This window comes from Haemaphysalis longicornis, unplaced genomic scaffold, assembly GCF_048455015.1.
Source record: "Haemaphysalis longicornis isolate Haplotype H1 unplaced genomic scaffold, Haemaphysalis longicornis Haplotype H1 scaffold_11, whole genome shotgun sequence".
NCBI classification, from domain to species: Eukaryota; Metazoa; Arthropoda; class Arachnida; order Ixodida; family Ixodidae; genus Haemaphysalis; species Haemaphysalis longicornis.
Genome location: NW_027526214.1, coordinates 67,067,018 through 67,086,771, shown reverse-complemented (window position 1 = coordinate 67,086,771; position 19,754 = coordinate 67,067,018).

Below are 19,754 nucleotides of genomic sequence, written 5' to 3'. Positions count from 1 at the left end.
AGGCCTTGTTCCAGCCCGGGGTGGGCAGATTCACTGGTACGGCTGCGAACATTCATGTCCCAGAGGGAGCCCCGCCCCTGTTTTTCAAGCCGCGCCCACTGCCGTTCACCCTGAAGGACGGGGTCACAGAGGAGCTGCAACGGCTGCAGCGAGACGACATCCTGGTGCACGTCAAATCGTCAGAGTTGGCAACTCCCATCCTGCCAGCCCTGAATGAAGACAGCAGTGTAAGGATCTGCGGGAACTTCAAGGTCACCATCAACCCCGTCGCTAAAGTCGAGAAGTACCCTCTGCCACGTATTGAAGATCTCTTGTCGGCGCTGTCCGGTTGACAGAAGTTCACCAAGCTTTACATCAGAGATGCGTACCATAAGGTGGTGTTCCAGGAGTCGTCCCAGAAGTACGTAACCAGATCAACAACGCTGGGACTCTTCCAGTATATGCGCCTGCCGTTCGACGTTGCCTCAGCAGCTGCCATTTTCCGGAGGGGAATGGACAACCTGATCGGGGGCATGAGGCACGTCGCGCTGTACTTGGATGACATCTTTCTGACCGGTACAGGCGTCGAGGATCACCTTCCGAACATGCACAGCGTCCTGGCACGATTGCAATATGCCGGGCTGAAGCTCAAGCTAGAGAAATGCATTTTCTTGGCCCCCAGCGTTGAGTACCTGGCCCACGCTATTTCCCAGGCAGGCCTGGCACCGGCACCTCACAAGGTTGAGACGGTACTCAAGGCACCCAAGCCCCAGAACAAGAAAGCTGCAGAGCCACCTCGGCCTCGTGAACTTCTACGCGAGCTTCCTGTAGAACCTGTCGTCGCATCTACAGCTGCTCCATCTTCTGCTTCGAGATGGACAGCAGAGGGCCTGGAAGAAGGAACAGGACCTGGCCTTCCAGCGCAGCAAGGTAGTCACCACGAAGGCTCCGGTGCTGGTGCACTTCGATACGGCAAATCGGGTCGTCGTGACCGTAGATGCGTCGCCGTACCGCGTGGGAGTCAACTTGGCCCACTGGTAGAAGAATGGCCAAGGCGCCTGGTACTGTTTGCATCCCTCGGCTTCATGCTGCAGAACAGCGGTACAGCCAGCTCGACAAGAAAAGCGTGGCTCTCATGTTCGGGGTCAAGCGCTTCCACCAGTACCTGTAGGGCCGGAAGTTCGAGGCAGTCACGGACCACAAGCTGCTGCTGGGACTTCTGGGGCCTGAAAAGGTAGTCCCAGTACAGGCATCCGCCCGAGTGGGTGCACTGGGCCTTGAAGCTCGCGGCCTACATCTACCTGCTGGTCTACATTCCGGGAAAGGACATGGCGCCTGGTAACGCCCTGATCCGACTGCTCCTGCTGGAGGTGCCTGCTACGGTTCTTAAACCAGCCGAAGTGTTTATGCTGGAGCATGCTTACCGGAGGTGCTGTCCAGATCGGCAGTGTCACAGGTGACCAGCCAGGACCGAGTCTTCTCGCAGGTCGTAAAGGTTGTGTCCCGAGGGGAGAAGTTGGTGGAGCGAACGTACACCCACAAGCTTGCCGAGCTGACCCTCAAGGAAGGCTCTCTGCTCTGGGGTTTCAGAGTGGTGATTCCACCGAGCCTGCGGTTCAGGTTCCTGCCCTTGCTGCATACGGGTCATCCAGGCGTTCAGAAAAGCAAGATGTTCGCCCGGTTCCCCATTTGGTGGCCTGGCCTGGACCAGTGCATTGCTCGCATTGTGCAGAGCTGCCAAGTCTGCCAGGAGAACCAGCGAGCCTCGTGCCAAGTGGAGATCATCCCCTGGTCGTTCCTGGCGAGAACCTGGTCCCGCCTGCACGTGGATTTAGGAGGTCCGTTCAAGGGCCACTACTTCGTGTTGGTGGTGGACGCCTCCTCGAAGTGGGTGGGGGTACTGCCAGTCACCACGGCCACGGCAGTAGCTACCATTGCGGCGTTGCGGCAAGTCTTCGTATCCGAAGGGTTGCCGGACGTCATCGTGTCCTACAAGGCTCCTGCTTTCGCCAGCGAGGAGTACCTGTCCTGGCTGAAGAAGAACGAAATCAGTCGGATGATGGTTCGGCCGTACCACTCAGCGTCGAATGGTGCTTCCGACTGGTAGGTGCAAACGGTGAAGGACAAGCTCAAGAAGAGCAAGTCCTGTTCCACTACCGGACCATACACACGACGTCACGGGCCGTGCCCCCTGCGAGCTCTTTTTGTGCCGGATAGTGAAGACACCGTTGGACGTGTTGCACCTAGACCTCCGATCCACAGCGCTTCTGAAGCAGCTCAAGCCGAAGCTCGCGGCTGACCGAGGTTGCTGTCCTTGGCCTTTGCCTTAGTCTGGGGCCCCGGTCTTCACCAGGAACTTGCGGCCTGGTCCAGCATGGACAGCCGGGCATGTGGTCTCTCCTGCCAGTGCGTCATCACTGCTTTTTCGCATGTCGTACGGGACCACGTGGCACCGGCAAGCGGAAGATGTGAGGCCTAGCCTGGCAACTTCAGCCTCCCCTTCAGGAAGCCCCTAGGCAGGGGAGCCAACTACACCGCTCGCTGCCAGCACAGCACCAGGGGCAGGTGCTACTCACGCCACTGTGGCACCACGTGCAAGCCCGGGGCCACCTACATTGCTGACGGACGGTGCAAGAGGGAAAAACGCAGCCCCTGATGCTGCCACACCTGCATTGACACCTGTGCTCAGGCGGAGTGAAAGACAGCGGAGAATACCATTACTCGCCAGGGAGACAGGTGTTTCGTGTTTGTGTGGAAAAAACTTGGTGGTGAGTGGTGTGACAAGTGTGTGGCGCCCCTAAACCTGATCTTCGTAGGCCGCTAAGTTCGCAGGCCCCACTAGGCTTGGTGGAAAACATTGTGCACAGATGACCAATAAACACCGATGAGCATGGCCGCTATCGGTCAGTCGCCGTCACCACCAGCACGCTGCACGTCGTAACTCGGCTGGAGAGTACCCCGACCCTCCCACGTTCACGAATACGGGCCCAAATCGTGACAGATGCCACATAAGTAAACAGAAGTGAACTGGTTGGAAAAGAACAACTCGGGGTGAAAACGTATTTAGGCCCAGATCTTCTGCTTGTTTTAGGAACAATGCACTGCATGCAACCCGCTGGGCATCCCATTGTATATGATCACTTTTTATGACCCATACACTCGGGTTGGAACAGCAAATCATTTTTTGAAACACCATCTCTGTTTGAATACCGCCTTCGGTGCTTTAATAGATTTTATGGGTTTACTTCATCTGACTACATGGCTGAACAGTAACAATGAGTGGCAGCGTACTCACATTTCCTTGGTACCACAAACATTTTCTATAGAAGCAATAAATGTTATGTAGCATCAAATCGTTCGTTATGCAAGTAAAGTGTACAACAGTAAATATTTGCAACAGAAAAAAATCTGTCAACAAACCCTAGGCAGTTATTATCGTGTCACCGGCGCGATAGGTCGTTTCTGAACAATTTTTCTGCGCAACGCAACATCGCGACACTTTAGATTATAGTGCGCTTTTTTCGTTCACTCTAGCCAAGACAATATGTCCTTTATTTGTGAGACTATTTCACTTGGCTTAAGTCCCGTTAACAAAAAACATTGGCTTTATTCCGTGCGCACCTTTACCGGGGAGGCCATTGTAGTTGCTTGTAAGGTTGTATGACGTCGGACAGAATTTCATTCTAGTAGTTCATAAAATTGAAAGTACATGAATTGGGAGGTGTTGGACTTAAAGCTGAGGAATTCACGAAGAACCCGAAATGAGAGGCCTAACATGAAGTCTCTTAGGCAGTCGATGAGGGCCAGTTGGTCTCAATTGCCAGACAAGAGACAACGATAAAAAATGCCAGTGCATAAGTCGTTTTGTGTGACCAGGGATGCGTGCACGTAGAAAAACGCAATTTCACGCGTTCAACAAACCCGCGTGATTTTGACTGCATCTACTTTTCCTGAATGGGGATAGAAAGGACCCAGAAAAACTAGTTTATTTCCAAGCCTCCTTGGGATGGTCAAGTGGCCTTGACTGGGTTTTTGAAATCTTGAAATCTTAGCAGGTGTTTTATCGACTTGGCACTGGTCACATTCACAATTCCAGCGGTGCCTTGAGTGATTCGGCCCCGCTCTGAGAAGCATCGCCGGCGGTCGATGGAAGTCGTAAGTTTCAGTTGACCAGGCATAGGTGGACCTTGCAGCAGAATGAAGGCGCTATAAAAAAGCCTAATTTAAACATTTTACGGGGAGAATTAGTTGTTTGACGTATGTGTTACAGGAGAGGCAATATCGGACGCCATTAGTAACAACAATGATAAGAGCGAGAACTTTAGGTCAAGGGGAGTTGCTGCTATTATTAAACAATCGCAGGGCATGCTTGCGCCAGTGTTTGTCAGTAATGTTCCAGAGTACGGAGTAGTAGCATCCAACTTTGAGACTAATCTTTCTGATGCTTTAGAAGTTTTAGAAGATGAGAAGACGTGCGGGAGCGTTCGCGCACAAGCTGACAGAAGTGTTAGTTGAAAAATAGAAATCCAAGATACCAACATCCCGTGACTAAACCTATTTGTACGTCGTTATGGCCACGTCCACCCAATACCGTTGTGTTGCTTTCCCGGAGGCGCAATGCCTAACCTATACGGGATAGCAGAACTGGCTGGTTGGCCATGAAGGAAGCTAACCACTCGCGCTCATTATTACTGTACCTGTGATCGGAGAGCAAACAAGTCTACTAGTGGTACACACTAGGTTAACTGCATTTTCAAGGACGCACCGCGCATTTGTTTTTTTGTTGGGCAGGAAAGCGGGCTGTGGATAGTCTCCAAATTGTTGACAAACGGACAAAATAAGAGCTCAATCCAATGAGACATCGCACGCAATTTTTTGTGAAAACCAGTAAAAATGACTAACGGCGGGTTTTGTCCTGTTTTGCTTGAACAAAGCCCAACGAACAATGTGACTGAGAACGGTGAGGTGGGATATGAAAGAGATTAACTATGACCTCTGCCGGACGCCTTCCCTACAAACATCCGGTCGTATAATACACCGGCGATGAAAGTTGCGGTCCATGGAAATGGAGAAATAATTCTCAAGCCGAAATAAGAAAACCAATTGAAGCCATTTTCGCAATGACTTGTTGTTTTAGGTTCAACGTTAAACTGGTAAGTTCGGTATTTACCTCCATGCCGGCAAATATTTTCCTCATTGCGCCCAGTCCACGTTCGTAGATACCTGGCAGAGGTTTAATGTCTTCTTTGAGCCACCATACCAGCTCAATAGAGTCAGTGGTCGTTATGTTTTCAGCAGAGATACTTAGGAGATTATTTTCTTCTTTGTAGATTAAACACAATACTTCTGCTTTATTGTTACTAGCTCCGAATATGAGTAGTGACGCAGCTGTGAAAACACGCAGTACGCATAGTGGTATGTTTATGCTGTGCTTGACCATTAAACTTAGAAGAAGAGGTTAATTTCCCAAGTCATCTTCTGGAATTTTACCCCTTGCTGCAGTTACAATGGTGTTTTGTTTTCAGTTCCATGTCCTGCCTTCAATAGTGTGACTCAGTTGACTACAGTTGTTTCGTCGTGAGCATAAGCCAGAAGTTGACCTTGCGTTCAGATTTTTTCATGTTAACAAAAGTGCGATAATTTTTCTCATAGAGTTTGTTGCATTCTTTGTACTTCAGCTTATTTCAGTCACACTTATTTATTTTACGGCAGCGTGAGGCTTGCCTATGAAACACATTTTGCGCCGTTATATCAATACAGTAACTAGCTCAAAGAAACACGATTTTCTTCATTCAACTGTTCAGGTAATGCAAAATTTCAGGCGTTGGGTGTCCTTAAGTTTTCAGCTATTCGGGAATATTATTACCTCTTTCAGTAAACGCAGTTATAAACCATCCCTTTTCTGTACCCTTAGCTCGGATGCCTATTCCGGTTCGGAGCAATAGGCAAGCATCGAATGCCTACTTGTACTTCCCAATCTGTCCTAACATAAATGGCGAAACCCCTATTGAATTTTTACTCGAAAGTGTGGAATACTGTGCCAATTCAAGTTCAACTGCGAGAACTTCAAAATGTCTCCAAACATGTCCCCTCTGCTTAAAGAGAACGCACTTTAATAAGGCGATTGTCACGCTCGAAAATATTTATACTGTCTTGCGTGTAATGGGCGAAACCCTTTGTAGACTGGTGCTGTTGGCGTCTCCTGTTGCCGCCCACGTCGTAGTAGTCATCATTGGTTTCATGTAGTCACGGTACTAAAACGCCAGGAAACTCGTTTACGCATCGCACTGCAGAGTTTCGTACGCGTACTAAAAACACCGAGACACTCGTTTACGCCTCGTGATTGAAAGCTTCGCGCTTCAAATACGCGAGACTTTTACAGCAAAGCTGTAAACATGTAGCGCGTAACGGCTTCATCTCCCTTGCAAAAACCGCCAAGGGGCCAAGAATATGACTGATACACTGCATGCTTCGCCACTCCCGAGGTATCGCGTTAGTGGAGACGGCCGAAGAGTTTTTATGTACTTCCTTGTTGTCTTTTTTTCTCTGTGTTGTTTATGTTTTCGACCCTTGGTAGATACCTGAGACTCATTTGTATGTTTGCTTTTTAATGAATCAGAAACTAGCATCCAGGCTATCAGTCCAAATTGTGTGTCAACATTTTTCTCTCTTGTGATAATGACAACCTTGAATAGTTGTTTGATTGCCTCTTGCAACCCCTGCAATGTAACACTATCTCCTCTCCACCCCTAACACCCGCCATGTTCTCCTTCCCTATCAGCTATCCTTTACTGAATGCAATAAATGTTTGCTCAGTTAAACTAACTTTTCCACCGTTTGAGGTAGCATGGGCAATTTGTTAGGATCGGGCGAATATGTATTTTTTTATTTTTTTCAGCTGGATGCAGCTGAAGCAGATTATTTTGTTGGTGTAATTCTTGCAATTTTCTAACATTTTGGAACCAATATTAAACGCCTTGATTTTTATTTGCGGTCGTAAATACTAACACGTCGCATTCATAACGTGTTCTGTTCTGCTCAAAAGTTATTCTTGTCGCTTTTAATGGAATGCGGGTATGTTGAGCCCAACCCGGGTATGAAGAGCCAGACGACTGAGCAGCGTCTTGCCGAACTTCTGCAAGGCCAGGAAAGTATCGGTGACATGATTTCTGAAATAGAATCAAAGCTCGTGAGAGTAGAAACCTTAGCATCTAAATTGTCAGAGGTCAGTTCTAAAATAACTTCCCTCGAAAAGAGTGTGCAGAACCTATAAGACAAGCTTGTGGATTTATAATATCGTAGTCGGCGCAATAAACTTCTTGTATTTGGTGTCGATGAGCGACCCGACGAAACATCCGACAGTATCATCCACACTGTAGTAGGACATTTTTTCTGATATCTTAAAGGTGAAAATTTCTTTGGTCGAACGAACACACCGAATCGGACGAAAGGTAGCAAACAGATCAAGGCCGGCGATTTTATAATTTATCGACCACTGCGAGAAGGAGCAAGTTCTAAGAAACTGCACGAACTTAAAGGGTACGCCGATCTCGATCTCGGAAGACTTTTCGAAGACCACACGTGAAAAAAGAAAGAAGCTGTGGGACGAAACGGCCGCTATCAGAGATAAGGGCGGTAAAGTGAGGGTTGACCATAAAAAAATTAAAGTATACGACGTGTTGTGCAAATGGCACGATGATCTTCAGGCGAGGAGTCCAGTAAATAGGCTACCTTAAAGGCGGGACGACCAATCTGGGCGCGCGTCGCCCTGACAACAGACCAGTTGTGACAAGGTGTTTCGATGCCTAAATCTTAATGCCAGAAGCATTGCGAAAAAAACTGCCGACCTTGAGAGTTTTGTCCAAACGCACCACTCCCACATTGTGATAACAAAAACCTGGTTGAATGCTAACATAGACAATGACGAAATTTCGCCTCCCGTGTGTAAATTATATTGAAAAGACAGAGATTCCAGGGGTGGGGGCGTAGCCATGCTTTTCCAAAACTCACTGAATGTTAATAGACTGCCTGACTTGCCGGGCGTCGTATGCGTGTTGCTAAAGGTATATTTAGGGGAGCTTAACATGATAATTGGCGCTTTCTATCACCCACCTTCTGCCGACTAAAATTTTTTTGAAGCAATCACCAACTTTCTATGTTCCTGCAGACGAGATTCTTGCAATGTGTTATTGGCCGGGGACTTTAATATGCCGTCCATCGGTTGGAAGAAAAAATTTCCAGAGTCGCGTAGTGCGGCTGCGGAACCTTTAGTTGACATCACTCTTTATCACGATCTAACTCAACTGGTTCTTTATCCCATACGTCGCCAAGGTGGTACATGCTCTGTTCTAGATCTTTTCTTCGTTAGCAGTGGCTTGCTTCGTCATAAGAATAAAATATACATATTTGAAGGCATATCTTATCATGACATCGTGTCGCTTACGGTCTATTTAAACAACGTAAAAACGACACGCAATGATGCCCAAGCGATCCCAATTTTTTCACGTGCTGATGACGTCAGTATTTTAGACCAGTTAGACTATGTTATTCTGATTTTGTGTCCCTCTGTCAATCACCGACTACGACGGTTCATAACATGTGGTGTTATTTCAAAAACCTTCCTCATCAGTGTATAGCTCGCTTTGTGTCCACAAAGGTGAAAATGGTTAGACCCTCTAACCCCTAGAAGACGAAAGAAATAGTCGAACTGGAACGTGAAACGAAAATGATCAAGAAACCACTCCGCGTTAAACCCCTGGCGTCTGCCCTTCACAAACTATCTGCATTACGCCTGCAGTAAATGAACGAATGAAAAGTGCAAAAAAATACTTTTCAGCACCACAATGAAAAACTTTGTACTTTCGTTCCCCCCAAAGTTCTGGCGACATTTATCACCCAAAAAGAAGCATTCTTACAACCTTCAAAATAACGGCGAAGATATAACGGACAGATAATTAACTGCGAATTTGGTCAACCAGTTATTTTGCTCTGTGTTCGCTCACGATGATGGGGCTACGCCCCACGCTGAGGAATTTGTTTCCCTCCCGCCAATTGGTAATGTCTCGATTTCAGAAAGCGGTGTGCTGTCTCTCTTACTATATCTTGATGCGAAAAAATCCCCAGGAATTGATCGCATACCAAACGCCTTTCTATTGCAATACGGCGAATGGTTCTCAAAGTATTTGTGTATCATTTTGGAGGCATCTTTATCCTGAGCCGAGTTGCCTCATGACTGGAAATTTGGTAAAATTATTCTTATAGCCAAAGGGGGCAACTCCTCAACCGTGTCATCCTTTCGTCCTATCTCGCTGTTGTGCGCATGCGCCAAAATCTTTGAGCATAACATATGTAAGCATCTCGTGGCCTTTCTAGACACACACAGTGTACTCGACAACAGTCAACAGGGCTTCCGTAGAGGGCGATCTACAGTAGCGCAGCTGCTGGAGGTAATACACGATTTCGCATCAGCACTAGATCGTCAGAGTCAAGTAGACATAATATTTATTGACTTCAAAAGGGCCTTCGATCGCGTTTTCCACAATAAACTCTTAATAAAACTCAGACCCATCCTTAAAAACGATACCCTCATGGCTTGGATTAAATCTTACCGTAACCTTCGGTACCATTGTGTAAGTATAGGTAATACGTCCCTCCCACCCTCACTAGTTAATTCTGGCATTCCGCAGGGCTCGGCACTTGGACTGCTGCTTTTTTCTGATTTTCGTTAATGATGTCTTCTCAAACGTACCTGTCAAGATAAAAATGTTCGCCGATGATTGCATACTTTATCACGAAATACACAACAATGGAGACCATATTCTCCTGAGCGAAGCTCTCACAAAAATAGACAAGTGGTGTTCTACTTGCAAAATGCTTATAATGTTAACAAAACTGCCTCTAGGTCTGTAACAAGAAAACGTAGCTCTTTTCAGTCTTCGGTCTTCATCAAAGGCGAGTGTATTTCCCGTGTTAACAGTATTAAATATTTAGGAGTCACAACTTCCGTAGATCTTGGTGGAATGCACAAGTTTTTAATATCGAAAATAAAGCTTTTCGAAAGTTTCGTTACCTTCGGCGATCACTGCGAACTTGTCCCCCAGACATTAAACTACTCGCATATAAAACTTTCGTAAGACCGCTTTTAGAATATGCGTCTATCGTGTGGGACCCGCATACCGACCAGAATATATCTATGCTCGAAGGCGTCCAAAGAAAATCAATCAGATTTGTCTACAATGCCTACGGGTGGTATAGTCCCCCAACAGCGCTCTTAAATCTAGCCGAGCTTGAAACCTTGCAACTAAGACGTTACCGCGATCGCCTGAAACACTTGCATCTACTCTACCATGAAAACCTGAGTCTTACCACCAATGCCTACTTAACACGTGTTGATAAACGCTCGACCCGAGCTTTCCACAATAAAAAACTAGCCGAGAAATATTGTCGCGCTAACGTCTTTCAAAATTCATTCTTTCCGCGGACTATACACGAGTGGAACTGATTACCAGCAAACTTGATAAACTGCCCTACAACTGCATCCTTTATACGCATGCTTACGGAAACATCGGCGTGCGCGCACGATTAAGTTTTCTTGCTCATATGTGTTCCTGGCAGGGTGCATGAACATTTATTGTTACGCTTTTTTTTTCTCTAATTGTGATAGCTCTTTTATGCGCAGTGCAATTACGTGTTTATATATGACTTCTGTAGTTTCTTCCGCCCATTGCATGCGCTTGCCTGCTATTGTTGGCAGCATTGTTCTACTATTTTTTTTCGTTACCTGTGCACCATCACATAACGTGCTTTCGTAAACGCAACGCGGATTTCCCGCGGTGTTTGTTTTTCTTGGTATTTTTGTCTTGTTCCTTTTGTCACGTCGTAGACACCATTTGTTAAGTCTCAGTGTCCCCTGTGTTTTTCTTTCGTGCATTGTATTATAAGCTGGTTTGTTCCGCCTACTCCTGCCTAAGCCCTTGTTTCAAGGATGGCAGTACTGCATAAATAAATAAATAAATAACCCGGCGTGTATACGCGCCACAAAAAAAAGCTGGCGCTCTCGTTATGTTGTGAACCTGTATGAGCCATGGGAGAAGTTGAAGTAGTTTGCAATGGTTTGTGTATTTGCACTCTGCATTAGAATTTTTTTCAACTGTTCTTAGTGGTGTAGTTGAATTGATTGGCACGCTCGCACACCGATTTTTTTTGCATTCATATAGCGACAAAAAGAAATACACTATTTAAAACAAAGATAGCAGTACCGTCGCAATGTATCCTTTGTCACAGCAGGTCACAGAGAGCACCACCTCTTCATTCTCGCCATCGGCCTCTGAAGCGTGTGCTAGCCAAACGGGTTGAGCAAACAAAATCACCCCTGACGCCAAGCGCTGAATGTTACTACCGCTTCCGTTTGAAGCGAAAAAAAAAACAGGTTAGTGAGGGTGGTTGGACGCGCACGCGCACATCGGTATCTCGACACCAGATTTGCTATGTCAGTTGTCGCGGTAATGCATTTTGCACGCACTCGCGCGCCCCGGCTTATTTTGACGCTGGGTGTACTTTTCAATGCCACTGCTGATAATTTCGGTAAAACGTCCAAACTGTTCATAAACATCACTGACATCAAAAACACTTGCCCGTTGAGCGGATGAATAAATGTTTTACAGCCCAGCATAATCTCCACGTTTGAATGCCTATCGCGGGAGTTCACATACGTTCACACCGCCATCGCGATGCTGTGCAGCAACCGAGGCAGAGACAATAGGAGGGGGGTGACACATGTCGGGGTGTACGCGAGAAATATCGTACCGCACAGTTGCACGTTTTTTAAGTTTGAGAATCACACATCTAGAACATTAGCACAAGGGTTTTATATGCAGTAAAACTGCTTCATGGAGGTGAACGATTGGAAATCCAACAACGTGCCGCATTTCTGCGCTGGATGCTGGTTTTTGTGTACAAATGAAAGACTGTTCCAGCGAATACATGGGGTGTTGAAGTCCCCACGTATAATGAGTTTATGGTTGAAGTGTGCATCTAAGACATTTTCCATGGATGTGAATGTTTCAATAAATTCAGAAGGTAATATAACCGGGGATACATAGAATGCAGCGATGAGTAGCTTCTCGCCTCTTGTGGGCCTACTTCATGCCAGAGTGATTCGTCTAGTGTCCCGAGGTAAGCACGCTCCATGCACTGCACTCAGCGATCAACGGCAATGAGAACCACGCCACCTTTATATTTAGGACAAGTTAATTTTCTGTCACTTCTAAAGATTTGATAGTTAGAAGGGAAATAGTCGGAAGACAAGATATCATCATGAAGCCCTGTTTCACTAATGACAATAGCAGAAAATTTAGAACATACAATATTTTTAATATATTTAGTGGACTTAGTTCATGGACCTCGAGAGTTTTGATAGTAGATGTCGAGACTATCGTGCTTGCTGATCATTTTCAGTTATTTCACAGCTGTGCAGCATACCAGGGTGGAACTTCCCTTTGAATAGCTTGAAGTGGCGGCCTTTTGGCCACAAGGGCTCCTCGCCCAGGCGCCTAAAACACTCCTCATAAGAAGTTACGCAAAAAGAAGAATAAGAATGGCACTCGGTTCTGAAGCATTTGAACGACAATGGCGTAACGTGCACACTTAACCAGTCGGCCAACAGTTAAGCAGATGTGGTGTTAGCCGACAGTTTCGAAAAAAGATGGCCCTGGAGCTCGGTGGTCAGCGTACCACAACCAACTGAGAAGCTTCCGGCACACGCACGTGGGGAGGGCTCCTTTTCTTTTCAAGTTCGTCAGCGGCCATTAAACGAAGTGTCGAATTTTAGAAGAGGAGCAGTAGGTAGACCGACGGGGAAACAAAAGTTGCTCAAGGTCGTAGCAGGTTGACTGCTGGGGCGTTCAACGAAGGCCGAGGCGGTCTTAGCGGACAGGAAGGGGCGCCTTCACCAGATGTACCGGCGGTGGCTGGGGCGAACGACGACCTCGTAGGGACGCCAGACTGCGGTGACGTCACCGGCAGCATGAAAGGGCTCGCAGGCATCGGGGAAGCATGCGGGGAAGGCGGGGGACGCGCGAGCCACCCTCGCAGGCAGCGAACCTGCTCCCGCAGGGAAGCGACGATTGCAGCCTGCTGGGCAAGCCCTTTCGCGCTGTCCCGTCGCTGAAGCCTGTTCTGAACGCGCAGCTCGGTCACTGCATTGCCGAGAAAGGAAAGGCTGGCGCAAGCTTCATAGATGAGATTCCTCAGGACCGGTACCTCTAAGCGTAGGTCTGCAGGAGGGATGAAGCTTCTCCGACAGGGGACGCCACTCGCTCAGCCGGGTTGTTTGCTGGCTGACCGTCTTCTCTGGTTGCTCACCGCGGTCGCTAGGCCTAGCGGGGGACGCCGCAGCGACATAGAGATTACACACGAAGGGCTGCTCACCGGAGATCAAACACTGCAGTGGCCCGTCCGGAAGAACAGTGCACTTTCCGTGCGCATGGTGTTTACAAGCAGAACATCGAAAAAGCTCCTTCCTACCGAAGAAAACGAGGAAGCAGAAGAGACACTTGTCCGTACTTGGCGCCATCATGCGGGCAGAAAAAGTATTATTAATTATATAATAATAATCACAACCGTTATCATCCTGTGGGGCGCACAAATATATTTGCCATGGGCAGCGTCCTATGTAGTTACGCCATTGGTTGTATTACTGAAGCCCTATTGTTTAAATCTACTTAAATTGTACCCGGCAACACCCTGTATATTATGTTGTTTCGAACTTTAGCCATACTAGCAGAAGATCAGCAGAAAAATATTATGGTAGTGGCAATATGCCCTCCCCACTGCACTCCCATAGCATGTCGTACCAGTGACCAGTATAGAGGACAGAAAGTTAGGCCCTATTGTATGGTTCAGACAATACATGTCCGCAAGAAAATACATGAAGTAACAAAAGACAGAAAAGTGCCCGTGGTAGCTAAGGAAGGCTAGGGCTAAGCACGTGGTGATTGTTAACGCTCCAGGTCAAGATAATCTTGTTTGTAAAAAAAACCATAGGCGTTTTTTTTATTTTTTTCCTAAAATGGGAATTTTTGCACGTTGGTTTTGCTCGAACAGTTGTAATGTCAACATAATTATTTTTTTTTTCAAGAAAACTTTCTAGGGTTGTTGTTTACTTCCACTAGTGTGCAATAAAGTAGAATTTCTTAAAACGAATCATGTTTTGACATTCCCATGATATAATTCTAAAAATGCAGACAAGACTAACACACTTTTTCGGTTTAGTATTTTCACAAAAACTTGACACGCAAATATCTGACTACAAAGATCCTGGTTACTTTAGGGTATGGTTATTGGACTACCAGTGCACCAAAAATATTGTAATTACTGCACTCCATTCATTTTTAGGAATTTCAGTGAAGGCCAAGTAGGGGTATTTTTTAGACGCATGCATCAACATTCATATTCTGTATAGTTTTACCTTTGAGTATTACACAGAATGGTCTATTATACAGACATGTGAAGTAAAAACTTACTGGTCGAAACTTTAAAAAAGTTTTGCAAATGGGGTGACATACATTAAAAAGACAGTGAAGACAAAACCATATTTTTGTTTAAACAGTACTTTCTTTTGCAGTAACTATAACATGCATATGTAAATAATTAACAAATGAGGCTCTTAGTCGCCCAGTCGAGATGATGTAAACGGCGACTGAGTGGATGTGCCAATATTCCCGTGACGAACAACACGAGGAGAAGTGCGCACAGAGGCTTAACAAAACACGTAAAATCTTTTTTCGCACATTACATTCATGCGTAATAAATAATTTTAAATAAACAGATAAAACTCGAGCCGTTCTGAAATTCGCAAGCTGCCAAGCCGTGGTGTCGGTGGTGGGAGCCATGGTTTTTGCAGGTTAGGCGCAGTCACATGCATGTTGCCTCCAAATTCACGCATAAAAAGACGGGGTTGCGTGAGACGGTCTGCGTGAGACGGTTTGCACGTCGCACTCACCTGCGCTGAACTGCAGTGGCATCGCGGTCTGCGCGAACGAACCTTTAAGGCACACCGAAGGAGTGTAGGTGTTGTGGGCGAGTTGTCGCGTTGCGGTGTGCTCATCTAGGTTGACTGTGGGTACTATATTTAGGTTATCACTAGCGATGATTTAACCACGTAGGAGATATGTGGAGTACGCGCGAGTGAAGTGACTTGTTGGCACCCGCAAATAGAGATAGAGAGGGAGAGAGAGAAAGAAAAAAAGTTTTTACATAAAGAAGAAAGCCTAGACGTTTGCTGCAATCTCTACACTGACATGCTACTCCACGGGGGAATGTGTAGGGGAGGGAAGAAGAGGCCCTACAGATAACGGGGCGGATGAACGAGGAGAAAAGACGTAAGAAAAGGCAGACATCCACGAGTTTGGGGAAACGGTTCGATGAATATCATGATCTGCGTAGTATGTCAAATCAATTCAGTGACACCAATCTCGCCCAGCTATTCACATAATGCCACTAGTGCTTTGCGTCGAGCGGAAGGGGGGCCATGGACCGATCAGTACTTTAAACTGATTGATTCATTTTGGGCATGGGTGCTCGATCTCCTGCTAAAAACGGCACATTGCGTATATGAAAGCGGGGTACTTCAACAGTATCTTGTCCGCGGTTTCCGGCGATCCGCATTTACCACAGTAGGGATTCGTGATTTCACCTAGTCGAAACAGGTATGTTTTAGTGAGTGCTGTGAGACTTAGTCAGTGGTATTAGGATTCTAGACGGCACAGAAGTCGCTCTGGCAGCCTAAAGGAGCCATGAAGAGAAAACACAAGTTTGGTTCTTTCAAAAGATTGCCTCGTTAGAATCATACTGACACCACTTTTAACGTAAACTTCGCTCAAATAAGCTACATGATCAGGATAAAAGGGAATGGCAATGCAACCCCCTAGCTCATTTCCAGCAACGGAACCTATGATGTCACTGGAGCCAGCTCTGCGATTGGTGGAGGCCGGCAAAAGTAAACGCAAATTAGGCACCGCTTACTAGCTTGCCGAACAAGCTATTTGCGCCTAAATGTAGGGCGAAGTCTTTTTAAAGCCGTAAGAATGGTGGTAAGTGTAAGTTACGAAAGCACATGTAAACATAGAAGTACCGCTGCGTACTGCTGTTGTGGCTACTGCACGCACTATGCTTGTTTAGCTGCACAGAACTGCTGGGCTTTGGGGTTGTCTCAGACGACACTGGCCGATTGATTGACGCGACGGTGTCTTACGTGAACATATTTGTCGAGCGAGCACTGTGTTTCACGGAACGATTTTCTCCCAGGACGAAACAAAAGGCAGAAAATGACACACCACAGTGTGGCGGCTCCATCTAGGCTTAGTAACGTTAGCAAGCGCGCGGATACCTCAAGGCCAGCGCCACCGTAGAGGGTGGAGGTACCCTTTGAACGGTCCAGTGCAGCTGCAGTTGGATCAACGGGCACAACGCGTTGTTCTTTTCATTTCTCACGAGACCCAGCTACGGGAAACAGACAAGATGATTCAAACATCGCCAGTTGACCCCGTTGTGGCGATAATTTTAGCGCGGTTTTGATACAATGACTCGCTTCGGCAGTGAGCGATTGGACCAAAATGGCGGGGCCATTGCATACGTGTTTCCACCCTGTACGGGGGATGCGTGAATCAAGGGATCCTAGGCTGACCACGAAAACACACGATTTCGCAGAAAAATTAAAATTTTCACTTTAAGTGAATAATTTCTTTGTGAGTAAAGCATCGTTTGCATTCGGACAAGCGATGGGGGGGCACTATAAAACACGAAATCTTTCGAATAACACAAACTTGCATGTTGTCTTCATGGGTCCTTTAATCCTGAGCTTGTGGTCTACGTAGTGCAAACACGCATATTGGTGATCTGGAAGAGAAAAGAGACGGTTCCGCTTCTTTAAACAAGTGCCTTCGTCATAGCTAAGACACTAAGCGTGCTGAAGAAGACCTCCCTCATATTATGCATTTGAAGGCCCCTGAGAGCTGCGTCATCTGCCTTTTGTTCCCTGGAACACCACAGAGGCCTGGAGGCCACTGATATGTTACTTGGTACCCAATGTCTTCGGCTAGGTGGTGCAAGTAAGGTATTTCACTGTAGACGTGTTCGTGAAATATGAAGTAGTCGTTGCGCAGTGGACTTTCGTGGGCTGCCTTGGAATCGTTGAAGATTGTCCATGGCCACTGTGGTTGGTGGAGAATGTACTGGATGGATTTTTTGATGGTGTGGATCTCGCTGACATTGAAGAAGTTGCCCGCTAAAGACGATGAGAGAACACATGTTCAGTGGACGAGATAAACATTGCAGGGGAACTACGATAAAGCGAACATGAGCCGTCTGTAACAATAATTTGGTTTGTGCCTCAGCATAGCAGGCTATTGGGACCGAGTGTCCACTGTAACAAGTAGCTTTTAAGCGTATTTTTTGTGAAGCCAATACCCGGGAAGGTCCATCTAGTTCGCAATGGCGAAATGATCTAGGGTGGGAAATATTACGTTATTGAATTTGATGCCTGGGAGGAAATGGAAAGATGCAATGTCTTCCTCGTTAGACCAAAGCTCGATGTGCCATTTTCCATCATGCGCGTTGTTGTATGGGTTTTGGCATGCGTCCGATGTCGCGAGATGTATCCACACTGTTTCTTGGAGCCTAATCACGTCCAAGTGCTGACAGACAGATTCAACGACTGTAACCAAGGACGAGGACCCTTTATGAAGTCCGAAGCAGATACGAAGGAACTTTTTTCTTTCCGCATTTAGTTTTTCTGCCTGTGAGTGTCACATTTTCGAAGACAGAATGTCTGTAGCGCAGTAGGCCGTCGATACAGGCTTTACTGAGCAGTATAATGGAGCGACAGTCACTGCCCCATCGACTAGCAACAAGATACTCGAGGATCTTTGGCATCGCCGATGTTCGCGTACAGATACTTTATAACCACTGTATCCCTCGAAAGAATATGGTTTATTAGGATTCCCAAAGAGTCTTTGAGCACGCACATACTGCATGGTGTGACCTCCAAGGACTAATAGATACTGTGTCATGTTCTGGCGAGTAAAGCTATCGAAATACTTTTTTCGGATTACAGATTCAGTCCTAAGGGTGAAACGTATGCTGATATGTTCGAGAGAGTTTTCTGTAGTCGTTGTTGTCTTATGCGACGTACTCTCGCTGCACTCCAAATGCAGCTGTCGTCTGCATGTGGGGTGACATGTACGCCATTCTTTAGGACTCGCTACTGGTGAATGAGCGTCATACTGAACAGGAGCGGGCACACGGTGGCCCCTTCACGCACCCCTTTTCGAATGGCGCAGTAAGACGTTTTGGCTTCCGAACAAAAAAAGAGACGCCGACCAGTCCAAACAAAACGTACTGACGTTTCGGCTTCCAGCACTGGAGCCTTGTTCAAAATCCAGAGTAAACATGAAGGGTTCCCGCCCCTGTATGTGGCTTGATATCCACGCGAAAATTTTCCCCCGAAGCCAAGAGCAGCCAGGTATGCTAGGATTGCATCATTAAACCTAATGAATGCCGGTTTGATGTCCACGAATATTAATCTGGGAATTATTCTGTTACGCAGTTCGTATTCTAGATACAGAACCAGTGAAATTACGCTGTCGATTGCTGCTCTATTCTCGCAAAACCCATTCATCTGTGGTGCAAAAATTTTTTTTTGTTTTCAAGGTACCAGGTCTAGGTTAGTTCTACGATTGGTGAACAATCCGCCTTAGTGAGGTGTACTGCCATGTCCTTGTGTACAAAAGAGTAAACTTGGGAAAATTGTGTACACCTGAACTGCAAATCACCATGTCTAGCTTTTTCCTGGGTGTTGATGTCTCAGTGAGTGAATGAGTCAATCAGACTAACAATTATATTTATATGTAAACATATATGATGATGGTGATTGGATTTTTAGAGGGCCGGGCCGACTAAGGGACAAGCGCGCCAAGTAAAAGTTGTTTTATAAGAACGAGGTGATAGTAAGCGTAAAACGTCAAACTAAAGCTATACATGAAGTGACATAAAATGCAATGAAGATGACTGGTGTAGAGGGAAGGGTTTTAACATGCACGGTAAGTAATGACGTGTACAAACGTGACATCGCTAAGAAACAAAAGAACGCTTGTGGATGATTAGAGGGTGGTCCCCTAAACAGTAAAATGGGTGTATTAGAATGCGTTGTCCGTATAGGTGCGCTAAAGTGTTTCAGTCGTGTTGTTTATGGTGCCTTACACTGTATGAGTATATGAAATACGAGGAGGCCCTCCCACACACACTGCATATGGGTTTTCGAAATACAGTGAGCAGGTGCGAGTGTGTTGCGTCTGTGGGGCCTGTTTGCAACCTTGATAAGGTCACTTCGGTGTGTCTGTTCTGTGATTCAGTTGTGGATCGTTTAAAGTGTGACTTTATTATATGTATTTTGTTGTCTGGCTGTTAAAACCATTGTGCTTGCTATTGTTTCGAAGGTGTCGTCTAATTGGTGGCTTAACGTCAGTCTGTCGTAGTACTGTTATGTCTACGGTGTTCCCGGGTGCGGCGGTAGCGGCCCTCCCATCAGCAACCTCATTGCCAGCGATGCCAGCATTGCTTGGAACCCAGCACAAGGCCAGAAAGAGTGTTTTGGCATATATAGACATGATAGGGTCGAGAACGGTACTGAATATTCTGTTTTGGCATGGCTTGTGTGATGCCTATGCCTGCATAACGCTCAAGGGACCAGTAAATATGATGGACTTTAGAATTTCGCG